The 22,076-nt window shown below is 41.5% G+C and overlaps 1 non-coding gene across 1 annotated transcript; it reads left to right on the plus strand.

Annotated features, from left to right (window-relative positions):
* Window positions 1–4,331: 4,331 nt before the first annotated feature.
* On the plus strand, window positions 4,332–4,403 carry TRNAM-CAU (transfer RNA methionine (anticodon CAU)). The gene has a single exon. It is a non-coding gene; the product is annotated as a tRNA-Met (tRNA).
* The last annotated feature ends 17,673 nt before the right edge of the window (window positions 4,404–22,076 follow it).

Here is a 22,076-nt window from a genome sequence, read left to right on the forward strand (position 1 = left end):
TGGCCAATCTCTCAACAACAAACTACCTGTTAGACAAGATCAGATACAGGGCCGGGTTGAGGTGAGGACCACTACATACACCTAGAGAGGCTAACAACGACACCATAGACCCGTGAAGCAGAGACCTGCTGCTCAACCTAACAACGACCCGTGAAGCAGAGACCTGCTGCTCAACCTAACAATGACAACATAGACCCGTGAAGCAGAGACCTGCTGCTCAACCTAACAACGACACCATAGACCCGTGAAGCAGAGACCTGCTGCTCAACCTAACAACGACACCATAGACCCGTGAAGCAGAGACCTGCTGCTCAACCTAACAACGACACCATAGACCCGTGAAGCAGAGACCTGCTGCTCAACCTAACAATGAGACAAAACTACATTTCAGCAGGACACTTGACGAATCTAACAACAAAAGTATTTTCATCAGTTGTAAATACATATATATGATTATGGATTCTGGCTCAACGATCATTATATGATCAATAAATCTAATAATTCATAAAGTTTTGCTCCTGTTTCATCCTCTCTCTGGTCGACAACTCATTATATTATTCTCTCTGACAATATGAATATGTAATTAATGAAAATAAATATTTTGTGTTTGCAGATAATAATGTAAGGTGTAACTCGCATTAATAAACATACCAGATTATCTAACCTTCTATCATATCATCATTCACCCTCTGTCCTTCCAGATAATGTAAGTCTTGTTATCTTAATGTCTTCATGTGGGAAATTCTAATGACATCAGAGGTATTTTTGTACACAAATATAATTAGCAATATATGCAGCACAATGTAAGTGGTGTGTGACTAACTATAGCTGTAATATTACCTGTTCATTCTTGCTACTAACACATGACACCAAGTTGTCTGTTAGTCTTATTACGTACATTAATACACTGTTGTCTTGGCTTTACATCTCTACTAATGATGACACCTAAATCCTTCTCCTGCCTTGATAGTTTTATTTCCACATCTTAAGATGACACTGTAGTTTGCCTGCTATGTGTACACAGTGTAAACATATGTCTACGGTGAATATCACTGGCCATTGTACACTCTACAACGATAGCCTGTCAAGATTCTCCCTGCAATATCATAGAATTCTGTTTAACTTGCAGACACGATTTCATTCCATGTTGGAAAAACTTGATATAAATCTAAAGTTGATATTTTCAAAGAAAAGTACAGAACAAGACAGATCACATTTATTATATCACATATCAGTTCACCAGGTAAAGACACCATTATAACATATTGTGAAACTAATATATAGCATGATTCATGTACAAGGACCATCTTCTACACATGACCAATATTTCACAACCATCACAAAATGATTCACTGATAAAGCCAGTGTATGTAATGTCCTTCCTTTTCCTCAGCTCATTAGACATTTTCCGTGAGCCAACCTATATGTTATTTGTCCCCTCATTTGTGACCTTGTAGTTGTTGTACGGTGGAGTAATGCTTGACTTGCTATACTGAGGGACAGACACACTGACACAAGCCATGTTGTAGTTGTTGTACGGTGGAGTAATGCTTGACTTGCTATACTGAGGGACAGACACACTGACACAAGCCATGTTGTAGTTGTTGTACGGTGGAGTAATGCTTGACTTGCTATACTGAGGGACAGACACACTGACACAAGCCATTATTCATTAAATTGACAAAAATGAAGTGATAAATTTCTTGAAACATATTTCAAGTGTAGTGATACATCGACTTACGGTACATTTTAGGAATCATTTACAAATTCAAAACATAAAATTCATATGATGGCAAAGTGTGTTTAGATAGATTTCTAACTCTTAATGTTCTTATCAGTTCAGTCCAAGGAAAAAAAAAGTAACAAATAAAGCCAGATAAGAGTGTGTTATAAGACCAGAGCCCCTGCCAAGCTGGGACTTGGCCAAACATAAACAACCACTTTCTTATAGACGATTAGTCAAGGTTCTGGGTCGAGCACCAGGATCTATTGACCTCCGACATAATATATTTTCTCTGATCCTTCATCATCATCACCACACTCCCGGCAACCATCAATAAACCCTTCCCAAATTCCTCACTTCCTTATAAACTCGTCCCTGTAGTCAACAATTAAGAAACCTAAACCGACCAAAAAGCATTACGTTGTTCTACAATGTAAACCCCAGCTAGGGTCAGCCTTAGACACTCTTACGGTATATTGTGATGGACGAAGGATTTACTACCCTAGTAATGTATTACACATTTACTTATTCTAACAACCTATCACTGATTACCGTTAAATACATATGGTAAAAATATATTTTACTTGTGGACTTCTAGTGAAAATACATGGGATATCGTATGCAAGCTAAACATTTGATATGATAATAGATAAAATTTCATGACTTTTCTGGAGCACAAGGTACAGAAATATATCTAACGTCATATCGTTAAGATTAACATATCTAACATAAAGATTTCTATTTAGCAGAAAAATGTTTTACGTGTAGAAATCAGTAATATCTTCAATAACATAAAGATAATTGCATCATTATTTTTGTTGTATGCTTTTTATTCGGGTTTTACACACTGAAAAAAGTATTGTTTAGAGAAAAGTAATGTGATTATTATTAACACAAGGTTCAAGGATTCTAAGTTATGAGTTTCTACTCTTCAAAATGTTAGCATCATCCTCTGAGAAAACTTTGAAAATACAGAATTTATTTTGTGTGATGAGAACTAACTAAAGATTATTTACGTTTTCCTTAAGGATATTTTTTATGAGTCAAATGAAAGTATTTCGTTAGATAAAAAAACTTACATCACTAACAACGAGAAATAAACAATCATTATTCATAAACTTTATCTTTGATGAATTAAAGTTCATCAAATGACAGATGAGAACTAACGAAAGATTATTTACGTTTTCCTTAAGAATATTCTTTATGAGTCAAATGAAAGTATTTTGTTAGATTAAAAAACTTACATCGGTAACAACGAGAGATAAACAATCATTATTCATAAACTTTATCTTTGATGAATTAAAGTTCATCAAATGACAGATTTTTCTTTCTTTCAAACTATTCGCCATTTCCCGCATTAGCGAGGTAGCGTTAAGAACAGAGGACTGGGCCTTTGAGGGAATACCCTCACCTGGCCCAATTCTCTGTTCCTTCTTTTGGAAAATTAAAAAAAAACCGAGAGGGGAGGATTTCCAGCCCCCCGCTCCCTCCCCTTTTAGTCGCCTTCTACGACACGCAGGGAATACGTGGGAAGCACTCTTAATCCCCTATCCCCAGGGATACATAAAGATTATTATGTACAATTTCCAACAATCTTATTGACATCATAAAACCAAATATGATTCATAAATTTTTTAAATCATCAAAAGTAAAAAGAAGAAGTCGTCCGGAGGTGACTTGTTACCCCCGGTGTAAACACTTATAGGCGGAATCCGGTAACACCTCTTGAATAGCATGTGGAAGACAGAGTAGAGTGGCTAGGCTCAGAAGCATGTTCTCCACTTCAACTGACTAATGATATGTTAAGACAACACAAACCACATACATCCATTGTGAGGACGGAATCAGGGATGAAACATCTATAACTAGAAAGGTTAAAGATACAAAGATGGTGAAATACCTTGACCCGGGATCAGTAGCACCTGTGGCAATGGACACACCTTTGTAATGCTTGATCACTTACAACTGATCAACTTTAATACGAAAGTCTTAGGTATTGTCCCTCAGGAAAACTTTTTATGAATATCTATAGAAGACTTACATATGTTATATGTACGTTATCTCTGGAATATATCTTTACCTGGGACGCGTGACACTTGTGTGGATAGACACAACTTTGTAATACATGATCTATTACACGATATGAACTTCACTAACGAAGAGTTATTCAATTCATCGTTAGAGAACAGTAATCAAATACCTATACAGAATTTTTGTGTTAGGTAAAAGGCATTTCTTGATAGTAAACAGAAGAAATTATGATGAAAGATAAAGGACGTAGAGGTAAAGATTTTGTTAAAAAGATGAAATACTCCTGACTTAAACTAGCAGCTTGTATTGAATTTTCAGTTAGATACCCGCATGATAATGCATTCTATTCTTTATAATCATAAATGTTTATGTTATTAACACGTTTTTATCATTTCTTATATAATCTTAAGGATTCAGGTCTAAAGATCTTGGTTATAAACAACCATTATAATGCAAAACAGTACATATTCATCATAAACAATTCATTTATCACAATAACCATTATGTTTGTACCAGATTCTTTAAGTCCTCAGTCACGTTTGTTAATATATAAGAGATTTTTCCGCAATTGACAAGTGGCTCCGTGGTGTAGTGGTTAGCACATCTGCCTCATAAACAGTTGGTCCGGGTTCGATTCCCGGCGGGGCCTTTGTTTTAAGTATTTTTTTGTGACCGTAAATACTCGTAGGTAGGTTCTCTCTCTCTCTCTCTCTCTCTCTCTCTCTCTCTCTCTCTCTCTCAGGCAAGAAGCAAGTTGATATGCGCTGGGTGGGTGGGTGGGTGGGGTGCAGAGTGGCTCGCCGTCATATGGCAAGAACTTCATCACTCTCACTCAGTCACGCAGTCTACATTCATAGTGGCTGGCTGGAGAGAGAGAGAGAGAGAGAGAGAGAGAGAGAGAGAGAGAGAGAGAGAGAGAGAGAGAGAGAGACAGGAGTTCATGGTTATGGGTTAATCTAACGAGATTTTGCCAAAGGGCAGGGCAAGCGCGTAACGCTCTCCGCAGAGAAATATATTGTCACGAAGAAAAAGATCAAAGTGTTGGGAGTAAGGTGTTGTGATGTGTTATGTCCGGGAAGGAGAGGTTGTATGTTTGTGGAGTGAGAGCCAGCAGACAACGTCTGGGTGAGACAGGAAGGTAAGAAAGCTGCCTGGGTCGGAGGAGTGGTAATTAACAGCCACTAAAATGCCACGTGGTGCCTGGAAACTGTAGTGACGTAAATGACATGGGGGCCTGCATGGGTCTGGTGGTGGTGGTGGTGGTGGGGGGGTGGGTGGGGGGTGGGTGGTGGGTGGTGTTGGGGGGATGTGGGGGTGGTGTTTGGGGGATGGGGAGGTTGAGTTAGAAGGCACACGCACAAGTCAAAGAGAAAACCCTATATATTGTCAGCGTGACAATGGAGGTGCAAATATTGTTATTCTTGGACCTGAAGCGAAATATTCATCAATTGTATTCTCACACATATCTATAGTAATGCTTTCAACCACAATCTAATTGGTAAATGATTCTGAAAATGATTCCTCAATCTTGTTAAGGAAAAAGTATTTCACCTCATCATCTGAGGTCAAACGTTTGCCCACCAGTTTGTGTTTATCACTATCAGCGTGACGTCATTAGTAGACAGATGTTTATACCTCATAGTGATTTTTGTTGGTAATACAGACAGTTAGTTTCACTCTATTTCCTATGAACGTAACTTTGAAGTAAAGTACACACGGTAAAAGGTATCTTCCCGGATGTGTCCAATCAATTTAGAAATGATCAGTACGACTCGTGTTGTCTGGGTAGGGTTGGTGAGTGTGAATGTGGATATATTTCCTCATAATTATGGCAACTCATGTTTATAAACAATTCCATCAAAATATAAATCATTATAACATTTATTATGACAATTTGTCCCTGCCTGGCACGGGGTCTTGTCGGTCTGCCGCTCTGTAACAGGTCAACATGTATGTGTATCGTGGGATTTACTGGTTATTAACAGGTAAAGGTCATTAAACCAGAAGCTGTACCATACAGTACAACATACTATAACAGTATTTGCTACTTGGTAACAAGAATATAAGTATGTTGTTACATATAGAAGGTTATGAAGAGCTAAGGTCATGACACCTTCATCCATATCATACGTCATACATCAAATGTATAACAGAATGTATATATGTTGGAGTGTTACCGGACTCCGCCTGCATGAGGTTCCACCACAGGTGTAAAGTCACCTTCGACGTGGTAATATTATCGTTAATGGCCAGAAACATCTCGTCAGGGAACTTCTCACTCCAAAAGAATCCAACATTTACCTGCTACTGATTGTAGCGCAGCTTTAGAGTTACAGGAGCCGCACAAAAGTGGTCCTGGAGTTATAGAAGTGATCACCTTGGATGATATAACATCAGTGAGCAGTTAAAGGTTATTGAACTTAATTACTTAATATAAACATTAGATATAGAAAACCTGATGATGGCTGGACATAAAGCTATGAATATCTTTCTTGATTACTGAGTGTCAGGACGGGTTCTGCTGGCCCAGCAGGACTTGAAGAATTTTGGAGGAGTTTGTTGGAGGGTCTTGTGAGTGTGGTGGTGCAAGATGATCATCGAGAAAGCTCTTGTAACTGCTTGATCTTAACTGTTTCATGACAGTGATGACCTGTAGAGAACGTCTACTGAATCTGGTGTTATTTCACATATGTACTAATCTGTACAACTTCTTATAAGAACTTATTGTATTAAAGACGTAAATCTCCCGAGGAATTGTGCAGATCATAATCGGTTTTTAGTAGCGACAACACAAAAGGAATTTCCTTCACCAAACTATTTTGAAAACCTGTTTATAATGAAATCACCAACACGTGTCTCTAAGTTTTCAGTATTCTGAGGAAGTTAATAAATACATTTACCAAATTAGAAGTTAATAAATACATTTATCAAATTAAGTTTTCACAATATTTTGAGAAGTATATATCGAAAGCTGGAAGTGAATCATCATTATAGTTATATAAATTGTTTATATAAAACACGTAATCATTCTTTTCTTGCTTAAACCCTGCATTAGTATATAGGGATTGATTATTTTGTACATAAATTAATCAGTTTTCACCAGTTAGGAAGTAAAGGCTATTTCCAAAACCAATGTGCAGCCATCCAGCCACCCAGCCAGCCTGGCCTACAGAGAAGTTATGACATACATTTATCATCAGTATGGAATGACTAATGAACTGTACATATTTATATCCTCTTGGAAAATATATGGTATATATTCCATGGTAATATGTATGTAATGTGATCTCTTCTATCTATTCATTTGTCTATCGTCATTACGACATTCCTAATCCAATAGTGTGTAAGAACCAATCATATTGGCCGAAAATAGTAACGTAAATACGTTTAAGATTATACATGATAATATTTTGCTTCACCTCCACTTGTGACATCATTTGCGTCTCCTTAGTCACTTAAACAGACTGCAGGTTTTCCTCTTTCAATTATCTGTTTACCTTTCTATTTTCACCAGTCTAATCTGAGATTCTGATATCTGCCACTATCACAAACATCTTCAAAATGACCCATTGGTCTGTTGCTCTTTGACTTCCTTTGTATTCCTTTTGATAACCAGGTTTCCTGCTGCTGCTCCTTCCCTGGGTGGGCAGGTGATGGCAGGATTCACCCAGCCAGGTCAGCTCCCCCACCATGACTGGACCTGCTGCTGCCTCTTGTCACTTTTATATGTGGCTACTGTGATAATGGAGGTTTGGGTTAAAGAGAAAGTAACATATCCTGGCCACACTCTTGTTGCTCGAAATCATATAAGCAAAGTCCACATATAGCACAACTGTCCTATGATAATTCAGTAGAGGTGAATAATAGAAAGATAATGAAATACAAATTAGCCATCTTGTGAAGTGTATATGGTCTGACGTATGGTACGAATTCAAGCTCAATAACGTTTGTCTGTTAATATCAATTAATATCAAAATGAAAACCAATCTGGACTGGCAGGGAAGGGTAGGTAAGGTGTTCATAAGTTGTGTTACATATATGACAGGTGTGTTGTTACCTTACTGTAGGTAAGGTGTTCATAAGTTGTGTTACATATATGACAGGTGTGTTGTTACCTTACTGTAGGTAAGGTGTTCATAAGTTGTGTTACATATATGACAGGTGTGTTGTTACCTTACTGTAGGTAAGGTGTTCATAAGTTGTGTTACATATATGACAGGTGTGTTGTTACCTTACTGTAGGTAAGGTGTTCATAAGTTGTGTTACATATATGACAGGTTTGTTGTTACCTTACTGTAGGTAAGGTGTTCATAAGTTGTGTTACATATATGACAGGTGTGTTGTTACCTTACTGTAGGTAAGGTGTTCATAAGTTGTGTTACATATATGACAGGTGTGTTGTTACCTTACTGTAGGTAAGGTGTTCATAAGTTGTGTTACATATATGACAGGTGTGTTGTTACCTTACTGTAGGTAAGGTGTTCATAAGTTGTGTTACATATATGACAGGTGTGTTGTTACCTTACTGTAGGTAAGGTGTTCATAAGTTGTGTTACATATATGACAGGTGTGTTGTTACCTTACTGTAGGTAAGGTGTTCATAAGTTGTGTTACATATATGACAGGTGTGTTGTTACCTTACTGTAGGTAAGGTGTTCATAAGTTGTGTTACATATATGACAGGTGTGTTGTTACCTTACTGTAGGTAAGGTGTTCATAAGTTGTGTTACATATATGACAGGTGTGTTGTTACCTTACTGTAGGTAAGGTGTTCATAAGTTGTGTTACATATATGACAGGTGTGTTGTTACCTTACTGTAGGTAAGGTGTTCATAAGTTGTGTTACATATATGACAGGTGTGTTGTTACCTTACTGTAGGTAAGGTGTTCATAAGTTGTGTTACATATATGACAGGTGTGTTGTTACCTTACTGTAGGTAAGGTGTTCATAAGTTGTGTTACATATATGACAGGTGTGTTGTTACCTTACTGTAGGTAAGGTGTTCATAAGTTGTGTTACATATATGACAGGTGTGTTGTTACCTTACTGTAGGTAAGGTGTTCATAAGTTGTGTTACATATATGACAGGTGTGTTGTTACCTTACTGTAGGTAAGGTGTTCATAAGTTGTGTTACATATATGACAGGTGTGTTGTTACCTTACTGTAGGTAAGGTGTTCATAAGTTGTGTTACATATATGACAGGTGTGTTGTTACCTTACTGTAGGTAAGGTGTTCATAAGTTGTGTTACATATATGACAGGTGTGTTGTTACCTTACTGTAGGTAAGGTGTTCATAAGTTGTGTTACATATATGACAGGTGTGTTGTTACCTTACTGTAGGTAAGGTGTTCATAAGTTGTGTTACATATATGACAGGTGTGTTGTTACCTTACTGTAGGTAAGGTGTTCATAAGTTGTGTTACATATATGACAGGTGTGTTGTTACCTTACTGTAGGTAAGGTGTTCATAAGTTGTGTTACATATATGACAGGTGTGTTGTTACCTTACTGTAGGTAAGGTGTTCATAAGTTGTGTTACATATATGACAGGTGTGTTGTTACCTTACTGTAGGTAAGGTGTTCATAAGTTGTGTTACATATATGACAGGTGTGTTGTTACCTTACTGTAGGTAAGGTGTTCATAAGTTGTGTTACATATATGACAGGTGTGTTGTTACCTTACTGTAGGTAAGGTGTTCATAAGTTGTGTTACATATATGACAGGTGTGTTGTTACCTTACTGTAGGTAAGGTGTTCATAAGTTGTGTTACATATATGACAGGTGTGTTGTTACCTTACTGTAGGTAAGGTGTTCATAAGTTGTGTTACATATATGACAGGTGTGTTGTTACCTTACTGTAGGTAAGGTGTTCATAAGTTGTGTTACATATATGACAGGTGTGTTGTTACCTTACTGTAGGTAAGGTGTTCATAAGTTGTGTTACATATATGACAGGTGTGTTGTTACCTTACTGTAGGTAAGGTGTTCATAAGTTGTGTTACATATATGACAGGTGTGTTGTTACCTTACTGTAGGTAAGGTGTTCATAAGTTGTGTTACATATATGACAGGTGTGTTGTTACCTTACTGTAGGTAAGGTGTTCATAAGTTGTGTTACATATATGACAGGTGTGTTGTTACCTTACTGTAGGTAAGGTGTTCATAAGTTGTGTTACATATATGACAGGTGTGTTGTTACCTTACTGTAGGTAAGGTGTTCATAAGTTGTGTTACATATATGACAGGTGTGTTGTTACCTTACTGTAGGTAAGGTGTTCATAAGTTGTGTTACATATATGACAGGTGTGTTGTTACCTTACTGTAGGTAAGGTGTTCATAAGTTGTGTTACATATATGACAGGTGTGTTGTTACCTTACTCTCTTGGGTCGCGTCGGATTATCGCTCGCTTTTATAAAGCTCCAAAGGCCGAGTAACTCGAGTGATTGCGTACCCCAAGCCCTAGCTCCGTTGGTTGGTTATCCAGTACATTCCAACCATCAGCTGAGAGTCGCAGGTTGTCCAGCTACGTTTACTGGTATAGCAGGGCAACTACTAAAGGGAAATCCCGTGGGCTGAAGCACAGCGGCAGAGGCGATCGTCTGACTGCAGTCCTCTGCTTCCTTTGGGCGGCAGCACTGTGCGACCAAAACCGAAGCGTCTACCTTTGTCACGGGTTTTCGCTTCGTTGACACCCGTCACGCGTAACCCATTCTTAGTTGAATAGCGTACCAGCCTCTGTTGGTATGTCGGGTGCCAGCAATAACCACGTGGGAACGGTCGACGACCGTTCACCCACTTGCCCACATTGTGGGAAGACCTTCGCCAGCTTTCGTGGCCGTAGGGTCCACGAGAGGTAGGCGCATGCCGGCTCCTTTCATTAGGAGCTGGCGACAAGACACGTTCTGCCCAAGGCTCGATGGTCTGATGAGGAGGTGGAGCTCCTCGCCAGGGCCTTAGGCCGGGATGGCAGCTGGTCCCTCACTAGTTGCCGGGCAGGGCCTGAACCAGCGGTTGCGGGAGATTGTCCCTTCTAGGACGATCGACGCGATCAAAGGTCTCCGACGCAAGGCGTCATATAAGTCCAGGGTTCAGGAACTGACCTTGAACTTAAACCTGATCCAGGAAACTGGTGAAGGTGAGGTGCTGGGTGGCTCGGCGATTAGGCGGCGTGTCCTAGCCATAACGAGAAGTAACACGCGGGATGACACAGAGGGGGAAGCACCACGTACAGGGATGTACGCGTGTGCGGAACCCGGCGGTGAGACGACCATTCCTCCCGCGGTTTTATCCGTCCCAGTCATTCCACGGATTCCCCAATCCCAACAAATGATTACTTCCTTTATGGCGGAGACTGTTGCCTACTTCGACTTGTTATTACTCGACCCCACAAGGACATCGTGGGGCGAGGACGCCCTAAATGTTGCCCTGGACCACTTGCGTCAGGGTGACAGCCTCGCCGCCGCCAGGGCCGCTGCAAAACACGCATCGCAGATGCTAAGTTCTTGCAGCCCGCCCCAAGACCGCCTGGATCGTGGTGAAGGTGGTTCAAGGCAGTCAGAGAACCAGGGCCGTGCACGCCGAGCGGAGGGGACACCTTTGCGCGGGAATCGGCTTAGAAGGGAGCAATACCGCCAAACACAGAGACTCTATCGAGAAAATAGGTCTTTGGCTGCTGGACAGATCCTCAAAGGTGATTGGGAGGTACCGCTAACTTCGGTTGGGCCGGACCGCCTCATTCCCTTTTGGGGGGCTCTCTTCTCTCGACCGTCTGAGCCGGACGAGCGTTTCATCACCGACTACGACTTATACAGTGAACAAATGGCAAGAGTCATAACCATAGACGAGGTGGCTAAGATGTTTAACCTTTGGCTTGCTCCGTCTGCACTGCCAGAGCCATTCAAGGCAAATAGAACGGTGCTGATACCAAAGGTCCCTAACCCTACCGAGCCCAAGGACTACCGCCCAATTACGATCTCGTGCGCGGTAGTCCGACTGCTTCATAAGATACTAAGCAGCCGCATCTCTAGCCTCATCAAGATCGACGAGGCTCAAAAGGCATTTGTCCCAGTTGACGGATGCCTTGAGAACTTGACGATCTTAGATGCGATCGTCGGTCGTGCTCGAGCACACGCCCACGGTGTGCACCTGGCATTCTTAGACATGGCAAAAGCGTTCGATAGTGTTAACCATAGCACTATCGAACGTGCCATGTCGCGGAAGGGGATCCCAGCCCTAGTCAGGTCATACATTATGTCGACGTACGACCGAGCCTTCACAAAAATCGAAGGCAGCGATGGGATGTCGGAGAAAATATATATGACTCGTGGGGTCAAGCAGGGCGACCCATTATCGCCGATGCTCTTTAACCTGGTGATTGACGAGGGAATCACTAGGGTAAAGGAGACCGGCGTAGGGGTAAAGTTAGGTGACAAGACCGTATCAGCGCTGGCATTTGCTGATGACTTGGTTCTGGTAGCGCAGACGCCCACTGGCCTGCAAAAGGCAATGGACGTCATGGCTGAGACCCTCGCGGGGGGTGGCCTTCAAGTTAACCCAGGGAAATGTCGTACCCTCAGCATGGAGGTCGACGGCAAGCGGAAGACTTGGTACGTCAATAAGAATAGGACGTATCAAGTCTTGGGCAGCGCCGTCGGCTCCATGAGTGCTGAGGACGATTATAAATACCTCGGAATTCTCGTTGGGGCCGGGGGTCGCCGAAAGTCTTATGGGGCCTTGCTAGAAGAGGGGCTAAGAAACATCACCAGAGCCCCTCTAAAACCCCAACAACGGATTGCGCTGCTGGTTGAACATCTGATCCCCAAGCTCATGCATCGACTTGTGTTGGGGGAAGTATATAAGACACAGTTAGCACGCATGGACAGGCAGGTGCGAGTGGCGGTTCGCCGCTGGCTTCGCCTAGCCCATGACGTGCCCTGCGCATTCTTCCACTCGACATCTGGAGATGGTGGGCTGGGCATACCAGACTTTGTCTCAACAAACAAGCGCGGTTCGAAAAACTTCTCACCTCGTCCGACCCAGTAATTCAGGCGGCTGTTCGGGAGCCTGCAGTCTTGAGCAAGCTGCAGCGCTGGTCCGGACCCGCATGCATTGCCGGTCGCCAGGCGGGAAGTAAGACCGAACGTCAGCACGTATGGCGTGCCAATCTAATCAGCACTGTTGACGGTGGGGCTCTCGCTCCATCTACCACTGTGCCTCAAGTGAGTAGATGGGTGAACAGCGGGAACCGTTTCTTGTCTGGTGCTGATTACGTGAAGGCCGTTCAAGTGCGGATAGGCGCCTTGCCCACCCCTGCCAGGGCGTCCAGAGGCCGGCCCGAAATAAACGGCCTCTGTGACACTTGTCAGAAACCGGGTACGCTGGGTCACATCGCTCAGATGTGCCCACGTACACACGGGGGTCGGGTCAAGAGACACGACAACATCTGTGCGTTTTTGGCTGGACGTCTGAGGCAAAGAGGTTTTCAGGTGTCCTGCGAGCCCCGCATTCCGATTGTGGGGTCCTTTAGAAAGCCGGACATCGTGGCTTCTAAAGGCACGGAGACCTACATAATAGACACCCAGGTCTCCGGGGTTCACTTCCCGCTTTCGGCTGCACATGCCTACAAGTGCAGCTACTATGGTACCCCGGAAGTCTTACAAGGCGTACGGGAATACACAGGTAAAGACACCGTGCATGTTACCTCAGCTACCCTGAGTTGGCGAGGTGCATGGTGTCAAGAAAGCGTGAGTGCTCTCAGGGGGCTAGGGCTGACATACCGGGACCTCGAGGTGTGCAGCGTCAAAGCCCTAACCTGGACGCATTCCCTTCACAGGATGTGGTCCAAGAGCACAGGTTAGTGGTCGGAGCCTGCCTCAAACATCTGGTGTCGGCCCACCGAGCAGGCGAAAGGTCATCTCCCCCTTGTCGGCTTGGGGTGTGCGGGATTATGCTGTTCTCCCGTGGCCCCCACAGGCAGGTACCAGTTCCTGAGGGCGGGTTGTCGGGCGGGATGGTGGACGCCTAGGCAGGGTTGCCCATTGCTCCCGCGCGACGGCCGCACCGGAAGGTGAGCGGTGCTGGAAGGTCGCTGTGCCGAAGTCGGCAACCTAAGTCGAAACGGGCCCAACAGAGTCCGAAACATCCTCTAACTGCCACCTCAAACTTATCTCGAACTTTGCTATCAGCATTCTGATCTACAATCTTCCCCTTATAGTATCCATACAGTTTTTCCTATTAACAACTTCCTTCACTTTCAATACGTAGTGTTAGCCGACGAACCATCACCTTTGCACAGTAGATAGATCTTCCCCATCGCACCACTACTAATTGGCAAGATTGAAAAAAAAAAAAAAATAAGGTGTTCATAAGTTGTGTTACATATATGACAGGTGTGTTGTTACCTTACTGTAGGTAAGGTGTTCATAAGTTGTGTTACATATATGACAGGGTATTGTTACCTTACTGTAGGTAAGGTGTTCATAAGTTGTGTTACATATATGACAGGTGTGTTGTTACCTTACTGTAGGTAAGGTGTTCATAAGTTGTGTTACATATATGACAGGTGTGTTGTTACCTTACTGTAGGTAAGGTGTTCATAAGTTGTGTTACATATATGACAGGTGTGTTGTTACCTTACTGTAGGTAAGGTGTTCATAAGTTGTGTTACATATATGACAGGTGTGTTGTTACCTTACTGTAGGTAAGGTGTTCTAAGGACAGGTAGCGCTGCTCGACGGCTGCCCCGGCGCTAGAGCTCCCGACTTTTATCTCTCTTTTTAACCTTTTTCTGATAAGTCTGCACTTCCTGGACCATTCTACAGTAACCATGAATGCCTCTGGAGCAACTCTAACACTATGGAACCAGAAAATGTACTTGATTTGTGGTGCAATTCTGTGTGTTATGAAGGTGACTGCAGCCACGAATGTAAACATCCAGTATGACAGTGCTTCCCTAATCAGCCTGCGACCCTCGCTGGACTCACCTCTACCTGTTAAGTTCATCAATGATGTAAGAAGACTACAAGAATTACAGGCAAGTTACAACGAGAAGGAATACTCAGAAAATGTAGCAGAGAAAAGACACCGAATGCGGAGAAGAGGGCGACGCAGCGGTATACGTGTGAGAATTAGGAGACGTGGCATGAGGACTCCGCTGCCAGCCATCACCTTTGGTAACGTACGCTCAATTAGAAATAAAATGGACGAGCTATGTACCAACTGTAAGTTTATTCAAGAATATAGAGACAGTGCAGTAATCGCCCTCACGGAAACCTGGTTGCAAGATCGGGATGCGGATAGCACACTGGCTATCGATGGGTTTGTGTTGGTACGGTCTGACAGGAAAGGTGTTGATAAGGACCGAGGGGGTTGGGTTGCCGCTTACGTGAATGACAGATGGTGTTCACAAATTAATGTTAAGAAGAGCTACTGTGACAACAACATCGAGTATTTAGCGTTCACCTGTCGACCCTTTTATCTACCACGGGAATTTAATAAGATAATCCTAGTACTTGTATATATAACCCCGGATGCGGACGAAGTTATAGCAGCTGATATACTAGAAAATTGTGTTACAAACTGTGAAAATGAGAGCCCGAACAGTGCAATAATTATTTTAGGATATTTTAATCATTGTGATTTTCAAGGAAAAGTCCGTACGTACGAACAAACAGTAAAGTGTGCCACAAGAGGTAAGGCGACACTGGATAAGATGTATTGTAATATTAAAGATGGATATAAAGTTTTTAAACGAGCAAACATTGGAAATGGAGACCATAACATGCTATACTGTGTACCTACATATAAACAATTACTGAAAAGAGTCAAATCAAAAGAAATTGAAATTAGAGAATGGGACGATAACAAGAGACAACGATTACAAGCGTGTTTTGACTGTACAGACTGGTCTGTCCTGATAGAAAACAGGACTGATATCAACACTAACTTAGATATTTTCAATGAATACTTTCACTCTTGCTTTGATATGATCGTACCTACCAAAACAATAAAGATATACCCAAACAATAAACAATGGATTAAAAGAGAACTAAAATCTATGCTAAATGAAAAACACAGACTCATGCGAAATGGAAGTGATGTTGAAAGAAGAACATTGCAAAGTAATATTGATAAAAAAATTACTGAATCGAAAAGAATATACAAAGAAAAAGTTGAAGGCTTGTTTAAAACAAACAGAGTAAAAGACGCTTGGAAAGGACTTAAAACCCTGTGCGGGCACAAGAAGAAACAAAGTGTGCCTGAACTGGAAAATATCAACACATATGTAAATGAAATGAACGCGTTCTTTGCGAGATTTGAAAGACATGATTTCAGTGATGCGTGTAATGAGGTAATGACAGAAATTCAATCTAACAATGATGAAAGAATTATAATTAGGCAAGAAGACGTACAGAAGTCACTGCAGAATATTCGGGCAGGTAAAGCTACAGGGCCAGACGGGATACCTGCTAGGGTACTTAAATGCTGAGCAAAACAATTGACACCCTTACTGACCACATTATTTCAGGACTCGCTAGATCAGGGAGTGGTGCCTTATAAATGGAAAGAATCTGAAGTGAAACCTATTGCAAAAATTAATCACCCAAAAGATCACAAAGACTTCAGACCTGTAGTACTAACATCTAATATTATGAAATGTTTAGAAAGCATTGTGAAAAACTATATCTGTGAAAAAACAAATAATTTAAAAGACCCTATGCAATTTGCTTATCGTAATAATAGGAGTGTACAGGATGCAACACTTGTACTATTAAATGATATTAATAAGCATTTAGATAAGCCGAAATCACAAATTAGAGCACTATACATTGATTTTAGTTCAGCATTTGATACAATGCAACCTCATATTTTGCTCAATAAAATGCTAGAATTGGGTGTAAATAGAAATATCTTAATATGGATTTTTAGCTTTTTAACCCAGAGACCCCAATATACCAATGTAAATAATGTTAAGTCTAATGTGATAGTCACCAACACAGGAGCCCCCCAAGGTTGTGTATTGTCCCCAGCTCTTTTCACCTTGTATACAGATGATTGTAGAAGAGAAATGGATGATTGTACTATTATAAAATATGCTGACGATACAGTTATCTTAGGAAAAATTGTAAATAATAATTATGAAGGCTATTTAACTCAAGTTAAAAAATTCGTTGACTGGAGTAAACAAAATTTTTTGGAGCTTAATGTAAAGAAAACGAAAGAGATGATATTTGATTTCAGAACTAAAAGTAAACACGTACCAGACCTATTAACAATTGAGGAAGAAAACGTAGAAAGAGTAAACCAGTATAAGTATTTGGGCTTTATGATTGATGACCAGTTGAAGGGAAGTGTTAATACAGATATGGTGTCAAGGAAATGTAACCAAAGATTACACTTTGTACGTATCTTGCATAACCTACATGTAGATAAAATGGTCATTAGCCTATTTTACAAAACAATTTTAGAATCAGTTATAAATTTTTCAATCACTGCCTGGTATGGAAAACTTACGTGCAAAGATAAAAAGAAGTTGGGAAGGATTATTAAGAAAGCAAGAAAACTAGGTGCAGAGACCACATCACTGAATAAGCTGTATCAAAAAGGTACAATGAAACAAGTAGACAGAATGATGAAAGATGTAACGCATCCGTTACATAATTGTTACACGTATCTTAAATCTGGTAGAAGGCTAGCTCTGCCCAAGCTGCGCACTGACAGATACAAAAAGTCGTTTGTACCTAAAAGCATTCTGCTTTTCAATCATCTATCATCACTATAACTTCTAGCTTTAAGTTTCATGATAACTGTAGGTGATGGTTCATGATAGGGATGGTGACAAGCTGATATCGCATGTACACAATAGCAAAGTAACATTTTATATGAAATAACCTATGCAATATTTCTTGTTAATATTTTAATTTTTTTTTTTACAACTACTAAGGAGCTCTAAAGCCAAAACGAATTTCATTTTGTATTATATTTTGTATAACAATTTGACGAATAAAGCATCTTATCTTATCATATCTTATCTTACATATATGACAGGTGTGTTGTTACCTTACTGTAGGTAAAGTGTTCATAAGTTGTGTTACATATATGACAGGTGTGTTGTTACCTTACTGTAGGTAAGGTGTTCATAAGTTGTGTTACATATATGACAGGTGTATTGTTACCTTACTGAGCCTCATAGTTTGCCTGATCTTCGTAACGTTCATCACGATCACTTTATGTAATAACTCACAATATATAATCTCCACATCTCTCTCCGTCACTCATAGTCGAGTTCTTTAATATAACACCATTGCAAAACAAAATTGCTCAGTAACCAAAGATATTAGCGCCGTGTGCCTTAATTACTAATCTATCCTCATTCTTACTAAAAAAAGACAAGATCATTGATCTATCGAGGCTTCTAATGAATCTAATAGGCTATCAATGATGACATTTATATTCATCTTTCCTCAACCTTCTGAAATGTTAATCCTCTTTCATGTGTAACCTCAGAATCTGTTCAGGTTTTGCCACACTAAAACCATAAATTCATGAACTTGGTATTTTCAACTACTTTTCCATTCCAACTGAGTGGAGCAAGACAACCCTTTATCTGCTGAAGGGTACGTTATGAAGGTGCTTCTCTACTCTCGTCCCAAGCCTCTCTCTCCTGTCCTGCCTGACTCTCGTCCCAAGCCTCTCTCTCCTGTCCTGCCTGACTCTCGTCCCAAGCCTCTCTCTCCTGCCCTGCCTGACTCTCGTCCAAAGCCTCTCTCTCTCCAGTATGGAATAATTCAGTTAATCAGTTATCATAACGCAGTGGTATATCATGCTACCTTCTCAACCAGTGATCTCTCCCTGGCCAGGTAACATACCAACATTGATTAACCCATGTCACCTGCTTTGTGAGAGTAAGTAACATTTATAATATCATTCTTCAACATTAGGAATAATATAGTCATGGTAAGTCGGGAGGCTGGAGCTTAAGTTTATCCTTACTATTGTCTTTATAACAGAAAGTGAAGGGATGCATGTCGTTGGTGATGGCATGCAAGACATATTCATGTTCATTCTACCTTATGACTTTCATGTAAACATTTCCTTCAGGCATATTAATCCTGCAAGGTATTTTTTCTACCTGTTTTCCGTGCTGCGTGTTGCCGGAGGGAGTGGAGGGTGGGGAGGGAGCCTTTGTTTTGCTCTCCGTTTCTTCTACTGCTGTTAAGGGCAATACATTTTGTTGAATAGAGTTAAGGCCAGACCACCTGGCTGCGTGGTATCTATGTAACTCCAAGCCTTTCTCGCGTCTGGCCTGGCTACATCCTTAGCATATCTCTCGTGTCAACTCTTTTGCCCTAAACCTTCCTCTCTTGTTCAGTTTTTCTCTCTCTGATCCTAAGCCTCTCGATCATTTACAGCCTCACTCTCATCCCAGGCCTCCTTCTCATGTCCAGCCTAACTCTTATCCCAGGGGTCTATCCCATATCTAGCATTTCTCATCCCAAGCCTTTCTCTTCTTCAGATCCAGAGTCCCATCCCAAGCCTGTCTTTCTCGTCCAGAATAACTCTCATCCCAAGCCTCTCTCGTGTCTAGCCTATTTCATCTCAAGTATCTCTTTCTCCTCCACAGCTTCACTCTCCTCCCAGGCTCCTCACTTGTTAAGCCTCTCTCTCTCTGATCCTAAGCCTCTCGATCATTCACAGCCTCACTCTCATCCCAATCCTCTCTCTCATATCCAGCCTAACTCTTATCCCCCCTCCCGCCCCGCCCCTTGCTCCCAACATCACCTTAATCCCAAGTCTCTCTCTCGTGTCAAGCCATCTTCATACCAAGCCCCACTCTCCTTCACAGCCTCACTCTGCTCTCAAACCTCTTCCTTGTCCAGCCCTTCTCATCCCAAGCTTCTCGCTCCTCCACAGCCTCTGTCTCATCTCGATCCTCTCTCTCGTATCCAACTTAACCCTCAACCTAGGCTTCTTTCTCAAGACCAGCCTCTCTCATCTTACCAATATCGTTTTCATTCCAAGACTTTCTCACGTCCAGCCTCGCTATCATCACCAGCCTTTCTCTTTCTTGTCAAGTCTCACTTTCAACCCAAGTCTTGCTCTGGTGTCCAGCCTCTCTCAAACAAACCTTTCTGCCACACTCAGCCTCACTCTCCTCCCACGCCTCTCTTGCCTCCAGCTTTTCTCATCCCAAGCTTCTCTCTACTTCACTACTTTTTCTCACACTCCAAGTATATCTCTCGTGTCCAGCCTCGCTTATGCGAGATCTCTCTTTTACAACCTCAGTCTCCTCCCAAACTCTCGTGTCCCTCCTCCCTCCCAAGCCTCTCTTTATAACCTCACTCAATCTAAGCCTCTCTCTACTTCAAACCACACTCTGAAGCCATCCCCCCCCCCTCTCTCTCTCTCTCTCTCTCTCTCTCTCTCTCTCTCTCTCTCTCTCTCTCTCTCTCTCTCTCTCTCTCTCTCTCTCTCTCTCTCTCTCTCTCTCCTAACCTATCTCGTTTCCAGCATCTCCCATTCCAAGCCTCTCTATTGTTCACTGCCTCTCTCTCCCCTAAAGGCTCTCTCTTTTCCCGCCTCTCTCATCCCAGGCCTCTCTCTCGTGTTCAACCTAACCTTCATCCCAAGCCTTCCTTTCCTTTTCATCCTCTCTTATACAAAGTTTATTCCTCTTCCACAGCCTTACTCTCTATCAAAGGTCTCTCGTGTCCAGCATCTCCCACCACAAGTCTCTCTCATGTTTAGCTTTCTCTCATCCCGAGCTTCTCTCAACTTCGATACCTCACTCTCCTGCCAAGCCTCACTCTCCTGCCAAGCCTCTTTCATGCCCAGCCTATCTCATACAAGCCTCTCTCTCCTTCAAAGCCTCACTCTCCGGCCAAACATCTTGTGTTCAACCTCTCTCATCCCGAGCCTTTCTCTCCTACAAAGCCTCACTCTCATCCCAGGCCTCCCTCTCCCTCCCTCTACACCTGCGGTATTTCAACATTTTCAGTGTTGCAGGTCCACATGAATTTGGGGAAGAATTAGAGAAATTATGGAACTCTTCATAATGTGTCCCATTTTCTCAATGTTGCTTGAAATCTTACAATTGCAGGTGCCGGGCTACCACAATAACCGCTACCTGATTGCCACTCTCCTGGAGGAGGAGGAAGAAGCCGATGTTGTGATAGTAAACATCACATGATGTATCACTAATGGTCATAAGATCAAACATTATGGCTACACATCCCGACAATCACCAGACTGTGTGTGGCACAGCACGAAGGACGGAGTCGCCCGCCAGTCTTGTACGAAGCACAATACAATATCTCACTACTTCCTGCCGCTTTCAATACTTTCTATCAGTCAAGATACTCACACTACGTACGTACGTACACCGTTCTATTATCCTTTGTGCATCTTCACTACTGGCGTTTTCGACCTTATCTGAATGAGTCAGATCAAATGGTTATCAGGGACACAGAATACATTACACTTGTCCACTGTCTTTGTCTTTCATACATCTTTCATACTTGCTTGCCATTATTACACGAAAGTCCACTTGGGAACTTATCCTGTTTTATTTTCTCCGTGGACTCATAGGAATATATATATATATATATATATATATATATATATATATATATATATATATATATATATATATATATATATATATATATATATATATATATATATATATATATATATATATATATATATATATATATATATATGTATTTATATATATATGTGTGTGTATATATATATATATATATATATATATATATACATATATATATATATATATACGAACTAAGTGCATATGAACGAGCATTCTCATGAAACATACAAACCTCCAACAGCCAGGATCGAACCCGGGACCCCTGTTCAACGGGCGGGTGAGCTACCGCTAGGCTATGATCGCCACTGATACGGAAATAACTATTCGAATACTATGTACTCGAATGCCTTCGACCTGAAATGTAAGTTCAAGCTAGTAGGCCGACCCTGCACTTAGCTTGATTCCTTTTGTGTTCAATATATTCTTCTTCACTACATCTCCTCTCCGTAATACCTTTATCTTCACTATGCAAGGCTTATTATAATCTTCACTACAACCCCATCTTCATACGACCTTATCTTGACTAAGCTGGTTTCAAGGAAGGCTTTAGATTTTACCCGCTCACACAAACAAAGTACTTACACGAGGCCCCACGAGTGTAAAACTTCCTCCTAATACAGTGCAAATAGATGATTACACACACCTACACACACCACCACCACTAATAATACACAGAGAAATAGCCTTTTCGGTCGGCTTTGGATCCGCC

Source organism: Panulirus ornatus, chromosome 5 (assembly GCF_036320965.1).
Source record: "Panulirus ornatus isolate Po-2019 chromosome 5, ASM3632096v1, whole genome shotgun sequence".
NCBI lineage: Eukaryota > Metazoa > Arthropoda > Malacostraca > Decapoda > Palinuridae > Panulirus > Panulirus ornatus.